Source organism: Schistocerca gregaria, chromosome 5 (assembly GCF_023897955.1).
Source record: "Schistocerca gregaria isolate iqSchGreg1 chromosome 5, iqSchGreg1.2, whole genome shotgun sequence".
Taxonomy (NCBI): domain Eukaryota; kingdom Metazoa; phylum Arthropoda; class Insecta; order Orthoptera; family Acrididae; genus Schistocerca; species Schistocerca gregaria.
Window position 1 is genome coordinate 306,137,166 of NC_064924.1, and position 13,163 is coordinate 306,150,328.

Below are 13,163 nucleotides of genomic sequence, written 5' to 3' on the forward strand. Positions count from 1 at the left end.
AGTTCATTTTTTAGGGAGGTGACTATCTCTATTCATTGAAGGGGGAAACAAAGATGATGCCCACGTAATCTTCCAAACATTCAACAAAATACACAGGAAGTTTAAATTGAACGGTGAACAAGAGATAAATAATAGCATTGACTTCCTTGATCTAATCTTCTGCAGACAAGATCAAAAATATGTCTTCCAAATATACAGGAGGCCAACCACTACTAACGTAAATAGAAACGCTTTCTCCAGGCACCCCAAAGTACACAACCAGCATCATTCCACTCAATGATTCACAGAGCGCTAAAAGTCCCTCTGAGTGAGGAGAACCACCAAAATGACATGGAAATACACTCCTGGAAATGGAAAAAAGAACACATTGACACCGGTGTGTCAGACCCACCATACTTGCTCCGGACACTGCGAGAGGGCTGTACAAGCAATGATCACACGCACGGCACAGCGGACACACCAGGAACCGCGGTGTTGGCCGTCGAATGGCGCTAGCTGCGCAGCATTTGTGCACCGCCGCCGTCAGTGTCAGCCAGTTTGCCGTGGCATACGGAGCTCCATCGCAGTCTTTAACACTGGTAGCATGCCGCGACAGCGTGGACGTGAACCGTATGTGCAGCTGACGGACTTCGAGCGAGGGCGTATAGTGGGCATACGGGAGGCCGGGTGGACGTACCACCGAATTGCTCAACACGTGGGGCGCGAGGTCTCCACAGTACATCGATGTTGTCGCCAGTGGTCGGCGGAAGGTGCACGTGCCCGTCGACCTGGGACCGGACCGCAGCGACGCACGGATGCACGCCAAGACCGTAGGATCCTACGCAGTGCCGTAGGGGACCGCACCGCCACTTCCCAGCAAATTAGGGACACTGTTGCTCCTGGGGTATCGGCGATGACCATTCGCAACCGTCTCCATGAAGCTGGGCTACGGTCACGCACACCGTTAGGCCGTCTTTCGCTCACGCCCCAACATCGTGCAGCCCGCCTCCAGTGGTGTCGCGACAGGCGTGAATGGAGGGACGAATGGAGACGTGTCGTCTTCAGCGATGGGAGTCGCTTCTGCCTTGGAGCCAAAGATGGTCGTATGCGTGTTTGGCGCCGTGCAGGTGAGCGCCACAATCAGGACTGCATACGACCGAGGCACACAGGGCCAACACCCGGCATCATGGTGTGGGGAGCGATCTCCTACACTAGCCGTACACCTCTGGTGATCGTCGAGGGGACACTGAATAGTGCACGGTACATCCAAACCGTCATCGAACCCATCGTTCTACCATTCCTAGACCGGCAAGGGAACTTGCTGTTCCAACAGGACAATGCACGTCCGCATGCATCCCGTGCCACCCAACTTGCTCTAGAAGGTGTAAGTCAACTACCCTGGCCAGCAAGAACTCCGGATCTGTCCCCCATTGAGCATGTTTGGGACTGGATGAAGCGTCGTCTCACGCGGTCTGCACGTCCAGCACGAACGCTGGTCCAACTGAGGCGCCAGGTGGAAATGGCATGGCAAGCCGTTCCACAGGACTACATCCAGCATCTCTACGATCGTCTCCATGGGAGAATAGCAGCCTGCATTGCTGCGAAAGGTGGATATACACTGTACTAGTGCCGACATTTTGCATGCTCTGTTGCCTGTGTCTATGTGCCTGTGGTTCTGTCAGTGTGATCATGTGATGTATCTGACCCCAGGAATGTGTCAATAAAGTTTCCCCTTCCTGGGACAATGAATTCACGGTGTTCTTATTTCAATTTCCAGGAGTGTAATAAAAATTAGCTGCTGTTAATGATGAGTGTAAACCAATAAGAATAGACAGTTCAGCTGTAAAAATAAGAAATAAAATCCGCAAAGTAACCACCAATAGCAAGGACAATACACAAACAACATATATCTCATTCCTCGGTAACAACTCCCAAAGAATCACCAATATCCTCAAAAAACCTAGAATAGGAATTGAATTCCAAACGAACGATAAAATATGCCTCCTACTAGTTCAGCAGCCACAATTAATTGTAGTTCTCTGATACACAAAAATCATATGCACTAAATGGCCCGCTCAGCGCATAGGTTAAAAACACTGTAACTTCCACACCAGATACAAAAATTACATAAATGTTTCCTGATACAACACACTACACAAATCTGCATTAGCCTTTCATATATCAGAAACCGAACATTCATTTTTAGTATGCAAATAATCCTTTAAATACTACAAACAATGAACAAAGGACAAAAGAAGTGAAGAACACAATTTTTGCAATATCATTAACAAATTACTAAATGCCTTAGTTTTATTTACAATATATTTCATTGGGCAGCAGTTTATTTGATCTCATCTACATAAGCCAATAAGTTCCCCATGGGGTATATTTGTAAGAAGTGTGTTAATCTTTTTAATTCACCTGCAGTGTATATGTATGAACTGCTTCAATCCATCCTTGTAACAATGAAAGAGCTTAAGAAATATATAAGTAAAATTTTGTTAATGCATCAATGTAAACAACCTAACTCTGACACTTGCAGTATCAGATTTTTAGTTTTAGCTTTTTATGTTATTTAAATTCATAATTTATTTGTAATTAGCGATGCATTTAAATTCAGAACATCTCATTAAATTTTTGCGCTTCCCGCGGTTGACTCACTCCTCTGTTTATGCTCATGTTTATATTCTGAAGCAGTCCATCCATAAGTTAATAACACAAGATAAATTATACACGTTATGTGATCAAAAGTATCCCGACATTTGGCTCAAAATGACTCACAAGTTCGTGGCGACCTCAATCGGTAATGCCGGAATTCAGTATGGTATTGGCCCACCCTTAGCCTTGATGACAGCTTCCACTCTTTCAGCCGGTCGATGTGACCAAGCGCTTCTAGGCGCTTCAGCCCGGAACGGCGCTCCTGGTACGGTCGCAGGTTCGAATCCTGCCGCTGGCATGGACGTGTGTGATGTCCTTAGGTTAGTTAGGTTTAAGTAGTTCTAAGTCTAGGGGACTGATGACCTCAGATGTTAAGTCCCATAGTGTTTAGAGCCACTCTCGCAGGCATGCCTTCAATCAGGTGCGGGGAATTTTCTTAGGGAATGGGAGCCCTTTCTACACGGAGTGGTGCATTGAGGAGACGTGTCGCTGTCGGTCGGTGAAGCCTGGCACGAAGTAGACGTTCCAAAACATCCCAAAGGTGTTCTATATCATTCAGGTCAGGACTCTGTGCAGGCCAGTCCATTACATGGGTATTATTGTATTGTTGTCGTGTAGCCACTCCGCCACAGGCCGTCCATTATAAACATGTGCCCGATCGTGTTGAAAGATGTAATCGCCATCCTCGAATTGCTCTTCAACAGTGGGAAGCAAGAATGTGCTTAAAACATCAATGTAGGCCTGTGCTGTGATAGTGCCAAGCAAAACAACAACGGTTGAAAGCCCCCTCAATGAAAAACCCGACCACACCACAGCACCACGCCACCAAATTTTACTGTTGGCACTACACAGGCTGGCAGATAAAGTTCACCGGGCATTCGCCATACCCACACCCTGCCATCGGATCGACACATTGTGTACCGTGATTCGTCACTTCACACAACGTTTTTCCACTGTTCAATCGGTTAACGTTTACTCTCCTTACACCAAGCAAGGCGTCGTTTGGCATTTACCAGAGTGATGTGTCGCTGATGAGCAGACACTCGACCATGAAATCCAAGTTTTCTCACCTCCCTCGTAACTATCATAGTACTAGCAGTGGATCCTGATGGAGTTTGGAATTCCTGTGTGATGGTCTGGATAGAGATCTGCCTATTACACATTATGACCCTTTTCAAATGTAAGCGGTCTCTGTCAGTCAACAGACGAGTTCGGCCTGTACGCTTTTGTGCTGTACATGTCCTTCCACATTTCCACTTCACTATCACATCGGAAACAGTTGACTTCGGGAAGTTTGGGAGTGTGAAAATCTCGCGTACTGACTTCTGACACGATTGACATCCAATCACCTGAACACGTTCGAAGTCCGTGAGTTCTGCGGTGCGTCCCATTCTGCTCTCTCACGATATCTTGAGGACTATTGAGATCGCTGATATGGAATACCTGGCAGTAGGTGGCAACACAATGCATCTAGTATGAAAAAAGTATGTTGTTGGGGGTGTCCGGATACTTTTGATCACAAAGTGTATGTAACTAAATTGTAATGTACATTAAGCTTGACAACCAAGCTTCAGTAAATGCACCTTTCAATTATTTTTGTACTCAGTGTAAACATAGCATATCGATAACATCCATCACATCGTTGAGTGAAGTGACAATGTAATCATAATGTACCTGTATAGTGAATGGCACATGCATCAAGTAGCAATATGCAACATCTTTTCGATTCTGGTTCCCTTTTAAGTACATTTTACTATTTCAAAATGATGTTTTTCAACTTCAACAGTGCCTTTTCTAAAAAGCAAACTTAACACCAACAAAAGAAGAGATGTACCCTGCTTTGCGCTTGGCGTGCTGCTGTGAAAAGCATCTATGCCATACACTAACACCAGGTAAGTAATAACACAAGTTTCCACGTGAAGATGATGACGTGAACCATCCAAATGCACAATCGGAAAACAAAAGTTATTGACGCAGTAAACTATTTACACAATGAAAACTCTATTGTGCCACAACTTTGTGGAGGTCGTTGTTATTAAAGCCTGGGAAGGTATGGCTGGTGAGGGTCATGTGAAGTTTAAGCCTGGAGATGTGCTCAGCTGTAACTGATCATTTAAAATTAGGTGGGAGTTTTGGGCTAGATGCTTATTTACCTTGAGTGCTCTCAGTGGGTTAAGTTTTTTCCTTTGTCGTCCTTCGATAGCATTTCTGTGCTGACTTTGCGTCAATCACCTTCCTTTAGCCCATATTTAGCTAAAATAAAGTTGTGTGCTTTACAGCTACAACCCTGCTCAGCCTGTTTAGCTGCCATAGTCGTGCTTGTGTGACCAATATAGAACTTGAGTAACATGTACTGGGGCTTCGAGCCGCGTCAAGTGGTAAAAATTTCTATCGAATACACCTTGTCAAGTGGGAAGACTGCTGATAGGCTGCTGGTACGTCCTTCTACAGACTAGCTGTCGGCTGTGGTCACTGGTGTTCACGGTGTCGCCATGTTTGGGTTCTGGTTGACTCCATGTTCGATGCGCCGGCTTCGGTCTAGCGAGCGCTGGGTTCCACGCTGCCATGAGCTGCCTTTGATGCCTATGGAACACTAGCATTTGAATATATTCTATCACTAAATCTCTATCTCTGTTACTATTCACTTGATTCTAAGGCATATTGCGTAAACACAGCCGAAATTTCCTTCGAAACATATACACCGATTTTGGACTTCTATATAAAAAGCTTGACATACGAGGTGCGTCCACATGTCAGTTTCTATTTTTTGGGTAGAGCTTTATTTGTTAATCTATGGCAATGTTATCAAATGGTTCAAATGGGTCTGTGCACTATGGGACTTAACTTCTGAGGTCATTAGTCCCCTAGAACTTGGAACTACTTAAACCTAACTAAGCTAAGGACATCACACACACCCATTCCCGAGGCAGGATTCGAACCTGTGACCGTAGTGGTCGCACGGTTCCAGACTGTAGCGCCTAGAACCGCTCGGCCATCCCGGCCGGCAGCATTGTTATCCTCTTCAAAATATTCCCCATTACATACTATACAATTATGCTAGTGCTTTTTCCAATCCCCGAAACCCTTTAGGAACTATTTCCTTGGGATAGTTTATAGATCTCTTAACTGTGCATTTTTAATCTCATCTATGCTCGTGGAACCGCTGTCCCTTAACGCCCCCTTTGAAATGTTTATCTTGTATGCCCTTGGTTTACTCATAACAGACGCACCAAAAGCAATATTTAACATTTCTAAAAATCTGTTACACTTTATTCCTTTCTTACAACAGAATTTAATACAGATTCTGTAATCTGCTTTGCACAACACAAATAAACGTTGGTGGTACCAAAACACATGTAACCTTTTTGACAGCTGACAACAGAGTAATCACCCAATATGCATAACATTGTACAGATACTTAACAGCCTGTAGTAGCGCCTTGTGACGTAGCTGGTTAGGCAGAGTAGGCGCTCACTCGCTCGCTCTTCAGTTTATCGACGGACTTATACCAGCAGCCCATCAACAGACATTCCACTTAACGCAAGTGCACTTGGTTCTAACCGTTTGATGCAGCAGTAAGACCATTTTGTTCATTGCTATCGCCGAGAGACACAGCATTCTTACAATAAGCAATTTATTGTAGTAATTCAAAATGGAAAACTCCCAAACAGGCCATGAAGGCCCAACGGTACCGACCGGCCGCCGTGTCATCCTCAACCCATAGGCGTCACTGTATGCGCATATGGAGGGGCATGTTGTCAGCACACCGCTCTCCCGGCCGAGACCGGAGCCGCTGCTTCTCAATCACGTAGCTCCTCAGTTTGCTTGACAAGGGCTGAGTGCACCCCGCTTGCCAACAGCGCCCGGCAGTCCGGATGGTCACCCATCCAAGTGCTAGCACAGCCCGACAGCGCTTAACTTCGGTGATCTGACGGGAACTGGTGTTACCACTGCGGCAAGGACGTTGGCAGTAATTCCAAATGGTTTTTGGTAATCTCTTGTTTTCGTGGAACGTGCCTCTTCGTTAGTAATACTGGCTCTTACGGAACAAGCCGGCCGCGATGGTCTCGCGGTTCTAGGCGCGCAGTCCGGAACCGTGCGACTGCTACGGTCGCAGGTTCGAATCCTACCTCGGGCATGGATGTTTGTGATGTCCTTATGTTAGTTAGGTTTAAGTAGTTCTACGTTCTAGGGGACTGATGACCACAGCAGTTGAGTCCCATAGTGCTCAGAGCCATTTGAACCATTCTTACGGAACAGCTCTGGTATATTGGTCGGCTTTGGAAACTTCAGAAATAATATGCGGGAGATTTTGGGATCAAAGTGTAGGTTATGCAGACTCCCTTATATCCTTCGCTCACGTAACTGCGGAAGGGCGAAAGCAGCGCCGCTTCTTCACGTGAATGCACGAAGCGCAACAGCTGCGGGTGGGCGGTGAATCGCTCGTGTATCGACGGCAGTTCAGGAAGGCGCTTGACGGTGCGGCCGGGGCGGCGGATATTGCGGGTGTGGTGGTCTGGCGGCCATCGCGGCTGCGGCTGAGCCCCTGGGGCCGTAATGGGCCGCTTTAATCCGTGGTCGCCGGCCTCCGGCCCAGCTACTCGTAGGCGACCTCACGCCGCCCGCTCGTACACTGCTCAACGGCTGACAGGTAGGGATAGAGGTTAGCGCTAAAACAACCGGCTTTCGGTTATATCGTTTCTTTTTCGACACAGTTTAACCTCGGCGTTACATCCAAATAACCGATTATCGGTCAAATTCCTTTTATTTCCTATAATAAACGTAGAAACTGGACAAAGATTGAGAAACTTTGACTCTCTCAGTTTCAAGATACATAGAATCAAAACATTAATTAGGCAAATAAAAAAAAACTTAGCCCATCCATTGTTCGCTCTTTTCGTGAAACGTGATAAATGGTTGGGAACTACAAAAAATTTCGTATATTCTCCTGTTGACTCTAATTTGAAAGTCTACTCAAAAATATTTGCGTAATCAACGATCATACCACACGGGCATTAGGAGTAGTCAGTCCTAAAGGGGGAAACTGACGTCGAAGTACTCTATTTCTCGTATTAATTTGTCCATTTTAAAAGGCTACAACCAGATAAAGGCGTATTACATAGACACAGTTTGTATTGTAAGTTATAAATTTTCTCCTTATACACTACTGGTCATTAAAATTGCTACACCAAGAAGAAATGCACATGATAAACGGGTATTCATTGGACAAATGTATTACACTAGAACTGACATGTGATTACATTTTCACGCAATTTGGGTGCATGGATTCTGAAAAATCAGTACCCAGAACAACCACCTCTGGCCGTAATAAGGCCTTGATACGCCTGGGCATTGAGGGAAAAAGAGCTTGGATGGCGTGTACAGGAACAGCTGCCCATGCAGCTTCAACACGATACCACAGTTCATCAAGAGTGGTGACTGACGTATTGTGAAGAGCCAGATACTCGGCCACCATTGACCAAACGTTTTCAATTGATGAGAGATCTGGAGAATGTGCTGGCCAGGGCAGCAGTAGAACATTTTCTGTATCCAGAAAGGCCCGTTCAGGACCTAAAACGTGCGGTCGTGCATTATCCTGCTGAAATGTAAGGTTTCGCAGGGATCGAATGAAGGGAAGAGCCACGGGTGCAGGTGAGCGCCACAATCAGGACTGCATACGACCGAGGCACACAGGGCCAACACCCGGCATCATGGTGTGGGGAGCGATCTCCTACACTGGCCGTACACCTGTGGTGATCCTCGAGGGGACACTGAATAGTGCACGGTACATCCAAACCGTCATCGAACCCATCGTTCTACCATTCCTAGACCGGCAAGGGAACTTGCTGTTCCAACAGGACAATGCTCGTCCGCATGTATCCCGTGCCACCCAACGTGCTCTAGAAGGTGGCCAGCAAGTTCTCCGGATCTGTCCCCCATTGAGCATGTTTGGGATTGGATGAAGCGTCGTCTCACGCGGTCTGCACGTCCAGCACGAACGCTGGCCCAACTGAGGCGCCAGGTAGAAATGGCATGGCAAGCCGTTTCACAGGACTACATCCAGCATCTGTACGATCGTCTCCATGGGAGAATAGCAGCCTGCATTGCTGCGAAAGGTGGATATACACTGTACTAGTGCCGACATTTTGCATGCTCTGTTGCCTGTGTCTATGTGCCTGTGGTTCTGTCAGTGTGATCATGTAATGTATCTGACCCCAGGAATGTGTCAATAAAGTTTCCCCTTCCTGGGACAATGAATTCACGGTGTTCTTATTTCAATTTCCAGGAGTGTATAATTTCCGATGCGTCTAGCTCCAATTACCATTTCGCGTTCAAAGTATGCTAATTCCTGTCGTGTGGCCACAATCAAGTCGGAAACCTTATTACAAATAACAACTCCGCCAGCACTTTTATACCTTGTGTACGCGAAGCAACCACCATGTGTGTATGTGCATATTGCTGTTCCATGATTTCTGTCACCTGAAAAGAGCTGTTTATCACCTTACTTTGTTGGTAAATATAACATCAATATCTACGTCTACATTCGTACTCGAGACGCCACCGATGGTGCGTGGCGTAGGGTACCTTGTGCCACTGGCAGCCATTTCCCTTTCTGCTAAACTCGTAAATAGAGAGATTGTATATATGCATTCGCACGAGCCCTAATGTCTCATATCTTCGTGGTCAGTATGCGAATTGTACTTTGGCGGCAGTAGAATCGTCCTGGAGGCAGTTTCAAATGCCGGTTCTCTAAGCTTTCTCAATAGTTTTTCGCGAAAAGATCGTCGCCTTCCTTCCAGTGAATCCCATTTGACTTCACGAAGTATCTCCGAAGTACTCGCGTGTTGCCCGAACCTAACAGTAACAAATCTAAGGACAAGGGTATAAACTATTTACATATCTTCCGTTAGCGCGACCTTTTGGGGATAACCAACACAGGAACGGCTCTTCAGAATGTGTGTCACTAGTGTACTATAACGCGGTTTCCTTCATAGGTGAGCTACCTTTAACTAATTCTTCCTTAAACCGAAATCATCCATTCTTCTCTCTCCTATTTTACTTAAGTGCTTGTTACGTTCATCACACCAACTAGAAATCTTGCGTAAGTCATCTAGTAGCTTTTTATATTCTGTCAACAGCGGTAACTTCCAGTACACCACAGCGTCTTCAGCCAAATAGCCGCAGATCGATGGCCACCCGTGATATATATATATAGTCTTCGGAAATTTCCTTTACAAGCATCCAGGATTTTTAGATAGGAATGAGTGCATAATATTTTGAATACGAAACCATGTCCGGAAACGTGCCGTTCCCGTTCTACGACGGTTTCAATGCAGATGCTTAACTCATCCACTTTTGTTTGAGGAACTGAATTAGGCGTGTTTACGTTGTTCCAAAACAGAAAAGAACAGTACTAATCCGTTGCAACAGCGTCTCGATGTGGCGCCCACGAAGCGCTTTTTGTGCCTACTTTCCACCCCAACTTGGTTCTTCAAATGGTTCAAATGGCTCTGAACACTATGGGACTTAACTTCTGAGGTCATCAGTCCCCTAGAACTTAGAAGTACGTAAACATAACTAACCTAAGGATATCACACACATTCATGCCCGAGACAGGATTCGAACTTGCGACCGTAGTGGTCGCGCGGTTCCAGACTGTAGCGTCTAGAACTGCTCGGCCACTCCGGCAGGCCAACTTGCGTCTCTTCACTTTCTAGTGCAGCGACCAGAATTCGTGCCATCAGATCTTCCTCAGTCCCTACAGGAATTTCGTAGCAACTTATATGGCAAGTGACGTAAGGTGACCGTCTGACGTAGTACATGTCACGCTGCCTACCCTATTACATTCCAGGGCAAGCAACTCTTTCCCGCGGCAGACGTGCACGCATTACACATCTGAACCGTAGCCGTCATAGAACGGAAACTGTACATTTCCAGAGGTGACATCCTATTCAAAATATTATGTACTCACTCAGCCCCTACAAGTCCTAGAAGTTTGTAACGGAAATATCTGAACACCCTATATAGAGAAAAATAGCGATCCTGTCACACTTCCCTGGGGCACTACTGACGATACTCTTGTGTCTGACGAACAGTCGCCTTCGAGGACATCGTACTGGGTTCTGTTACTTAAGAAGAGCCACTCACATATTTGGGAAGCTACTCCATATGTTCATACCATCTTTAACAGTATGTACTGGGCACTGTGGCAAACGCTTTCCTGAAACCTAGTAATATGGATTCTACCTCCATCAGTGATTATCAGGATATGATGTAAGAAAAAAGTAAGCTAAGTTTCTCGAGTCACCAGCCTTTTTTCCACTAACGCCTACTACTAAAAGGAAAGTTATTGCATTCAAAGGAGAAACATTAAAAATATCTAAAATTATAAAAAAATAATGTAATACTGGAAAATATAGCCTACTTTCAGAATCTCGGCTGTTTAGTAGGACGACAGTTTCGACAATGAAATTGATAACAAGATCCTAAAATTTAACTTAATCTGTGGATCAATTAGAGATAAGCTAAAACAAAACAAAGAATGAGACAGAGATGATTTTACAAAATTATGGCACTACTTACTACGCTCTATGAACGTGAAACCTGGATTCAATTGCGAAACGACTTGACCAGAATCCAGGATGCGGAAATGGCGTTTCTCAGTAATGGTTATCGGCGCTTCAGAGGAGAGCGCTTCAAATTCAGACATAAGAAATCAAATTTATTCGTTGCTCAATAAAATAGGTCCAAAGAGTAGCAGATGATAGGAACATGTAGACAGAATACATGCTTCCAAAACAAATTCTTGATTGAAAAGCTAGAGGGACAAGACAGAGGCTAAAATTATGTAAACGGTGATAACCATGTTGACTGGAACAGATGAAATCACCTAGTCCTAACCGATGAAGGGAGAAGAAGACGATTTTTACACCTGTAAATGCCTTCACAGTCAATTGGTATCTGGCGTTTCTGATTTTCCATTACGCACTCTGAAAGCCTGGACTAAGTATCGAGAAGAATTTCTTGGATCTCTAGAAATACTTTCAACACAGTGCATACGGTGCACAGAAGTGCAGCGAAGCTGCCCCTAAGTTTACAGGTTCAAACCAAAATATAGTTCTCTACTTCTGTTGAAATTTTACATGTTGGGCACAACTATGTACAACTAAATAAAACATATGTTATCAAGAAATACCCGTTTCGCCTTTATTTTATGAAAAGCATCACACTAGCCTGAAATACACTCCTGGAAATGGAAAAAAGAACACATTGACACCGGTGTGTCAGACCCACCATACTTGCTCCGGACACTGCGAGAGGGCTGTACAAGCAATGATCACACGCACGGCACAGCGGACACACCAGGAACCGCGGTGTTGGCCCTCGAATGGCGCTAGCTGCGCAGCATTTGTGCACCGCCACCGTCAGTTTCAGCCAGTTTGCCGTGGCATACGGAGCTCCATCGCAGTCTTTAACAATGGTAGCATGCCGCGACAGCGTGGACGTGAACCGTATGTGCAGTTGACGGACTTTGAGCGAGTGCGTATAGTGGGCATGCGGGAGGCCGGGTGGACGTACCGCCGAATTGCTCAACACGTGGGGCGTGCGGTCTCCACAGTACATCGATGTTGTCGCCAGTGGTCGGCGGAAGGTGCACGTGCCCGTCGACCTGGGACCGGACCGCAGCGACGCACGGATTTCTCGCCAAGACCGTAGGATCCTACGCAGTGCCGTAAGGGACCGCACCGCCACTTCCCAGCAATTTAGGGACACTGTTGCTCCTGGGGTATCGGCGAGGACCATTCGCAACCGTCTCCATGAAGCTGGGCTACGGTCCCGCACACCGTTAGGCCGTCTTCCGCTCACGCCCCAACATCGTGCAGCCCGCCTCCAGTGGTGTCCCGACAGGCGTGAATGGAGGGACGAATGGAGACGTGTCGTCTTCAGCGATGAGAGTCACTTCTGCCTTGGTGCCAATGATGGTCGTATGCGTGTTTGTGCCGTGTAGGTGAGCGCCACAATCAGGACTGCATACGACCGAGGCACACAGGGCCAACACCCGGCATCATGGTGTGGGGAGCGATCTCCTACACTGGCCGTACACCTCTGGTGATAGTCGACGGGACACTGAATAGTGCACGGTACATCCAAACCGTCATCGAACCCAACGTTCTACCATTCCTAGACCGGCAAGGGAACTTGCTGTTCCAACAGGACAATGCACGTCCGCATGTATCCCGTGCCATCCAACGTGCTCTAGAAGGTGTAAGTCAACTACCCTGTCCAGCAAGATCTCCGGATCTGTCTCCCATTGAGCATGTTTGGGACTGGATGAAGCGTCGTCTCACGCGGTCTGCACGTCCAGCACGAACGCTGGTCCAACTGAGGCTCCAGGTGGAAATGGCATGGCAAGCCGTTCCACAGGACTACATCCAGCATCTCTACGATCGTCTCCATGGGAGAATAGCAGCCTGCATTGCTGCGAAAGGTGGATATACACTGTACTAGTGCCGTCATTGTGCATG

The 13,163-nt window shown here is 46.5% G+C and overlaps 1 protein-coding gene and 1 pseudogene across 6 annotated transcripts in view; both read right to left on the reverse strand.

The window, feature by feature from the left end:
- The window catches only part of LOC126271869 (neuronal acetylcholine receptor subunit alpha-7), a 1,066,999-nt gene that overhangs the window by 369,977 nt on the left and 683,859 nt on the right, over window positions 1–13,163 (reverse strand). The window lies entirely within an intron of this gene.
- LOC126274557 (5S ribosomal RNA) lies at window positions 6,489–6,606 on the reverse strand (annotated as a pseudogene).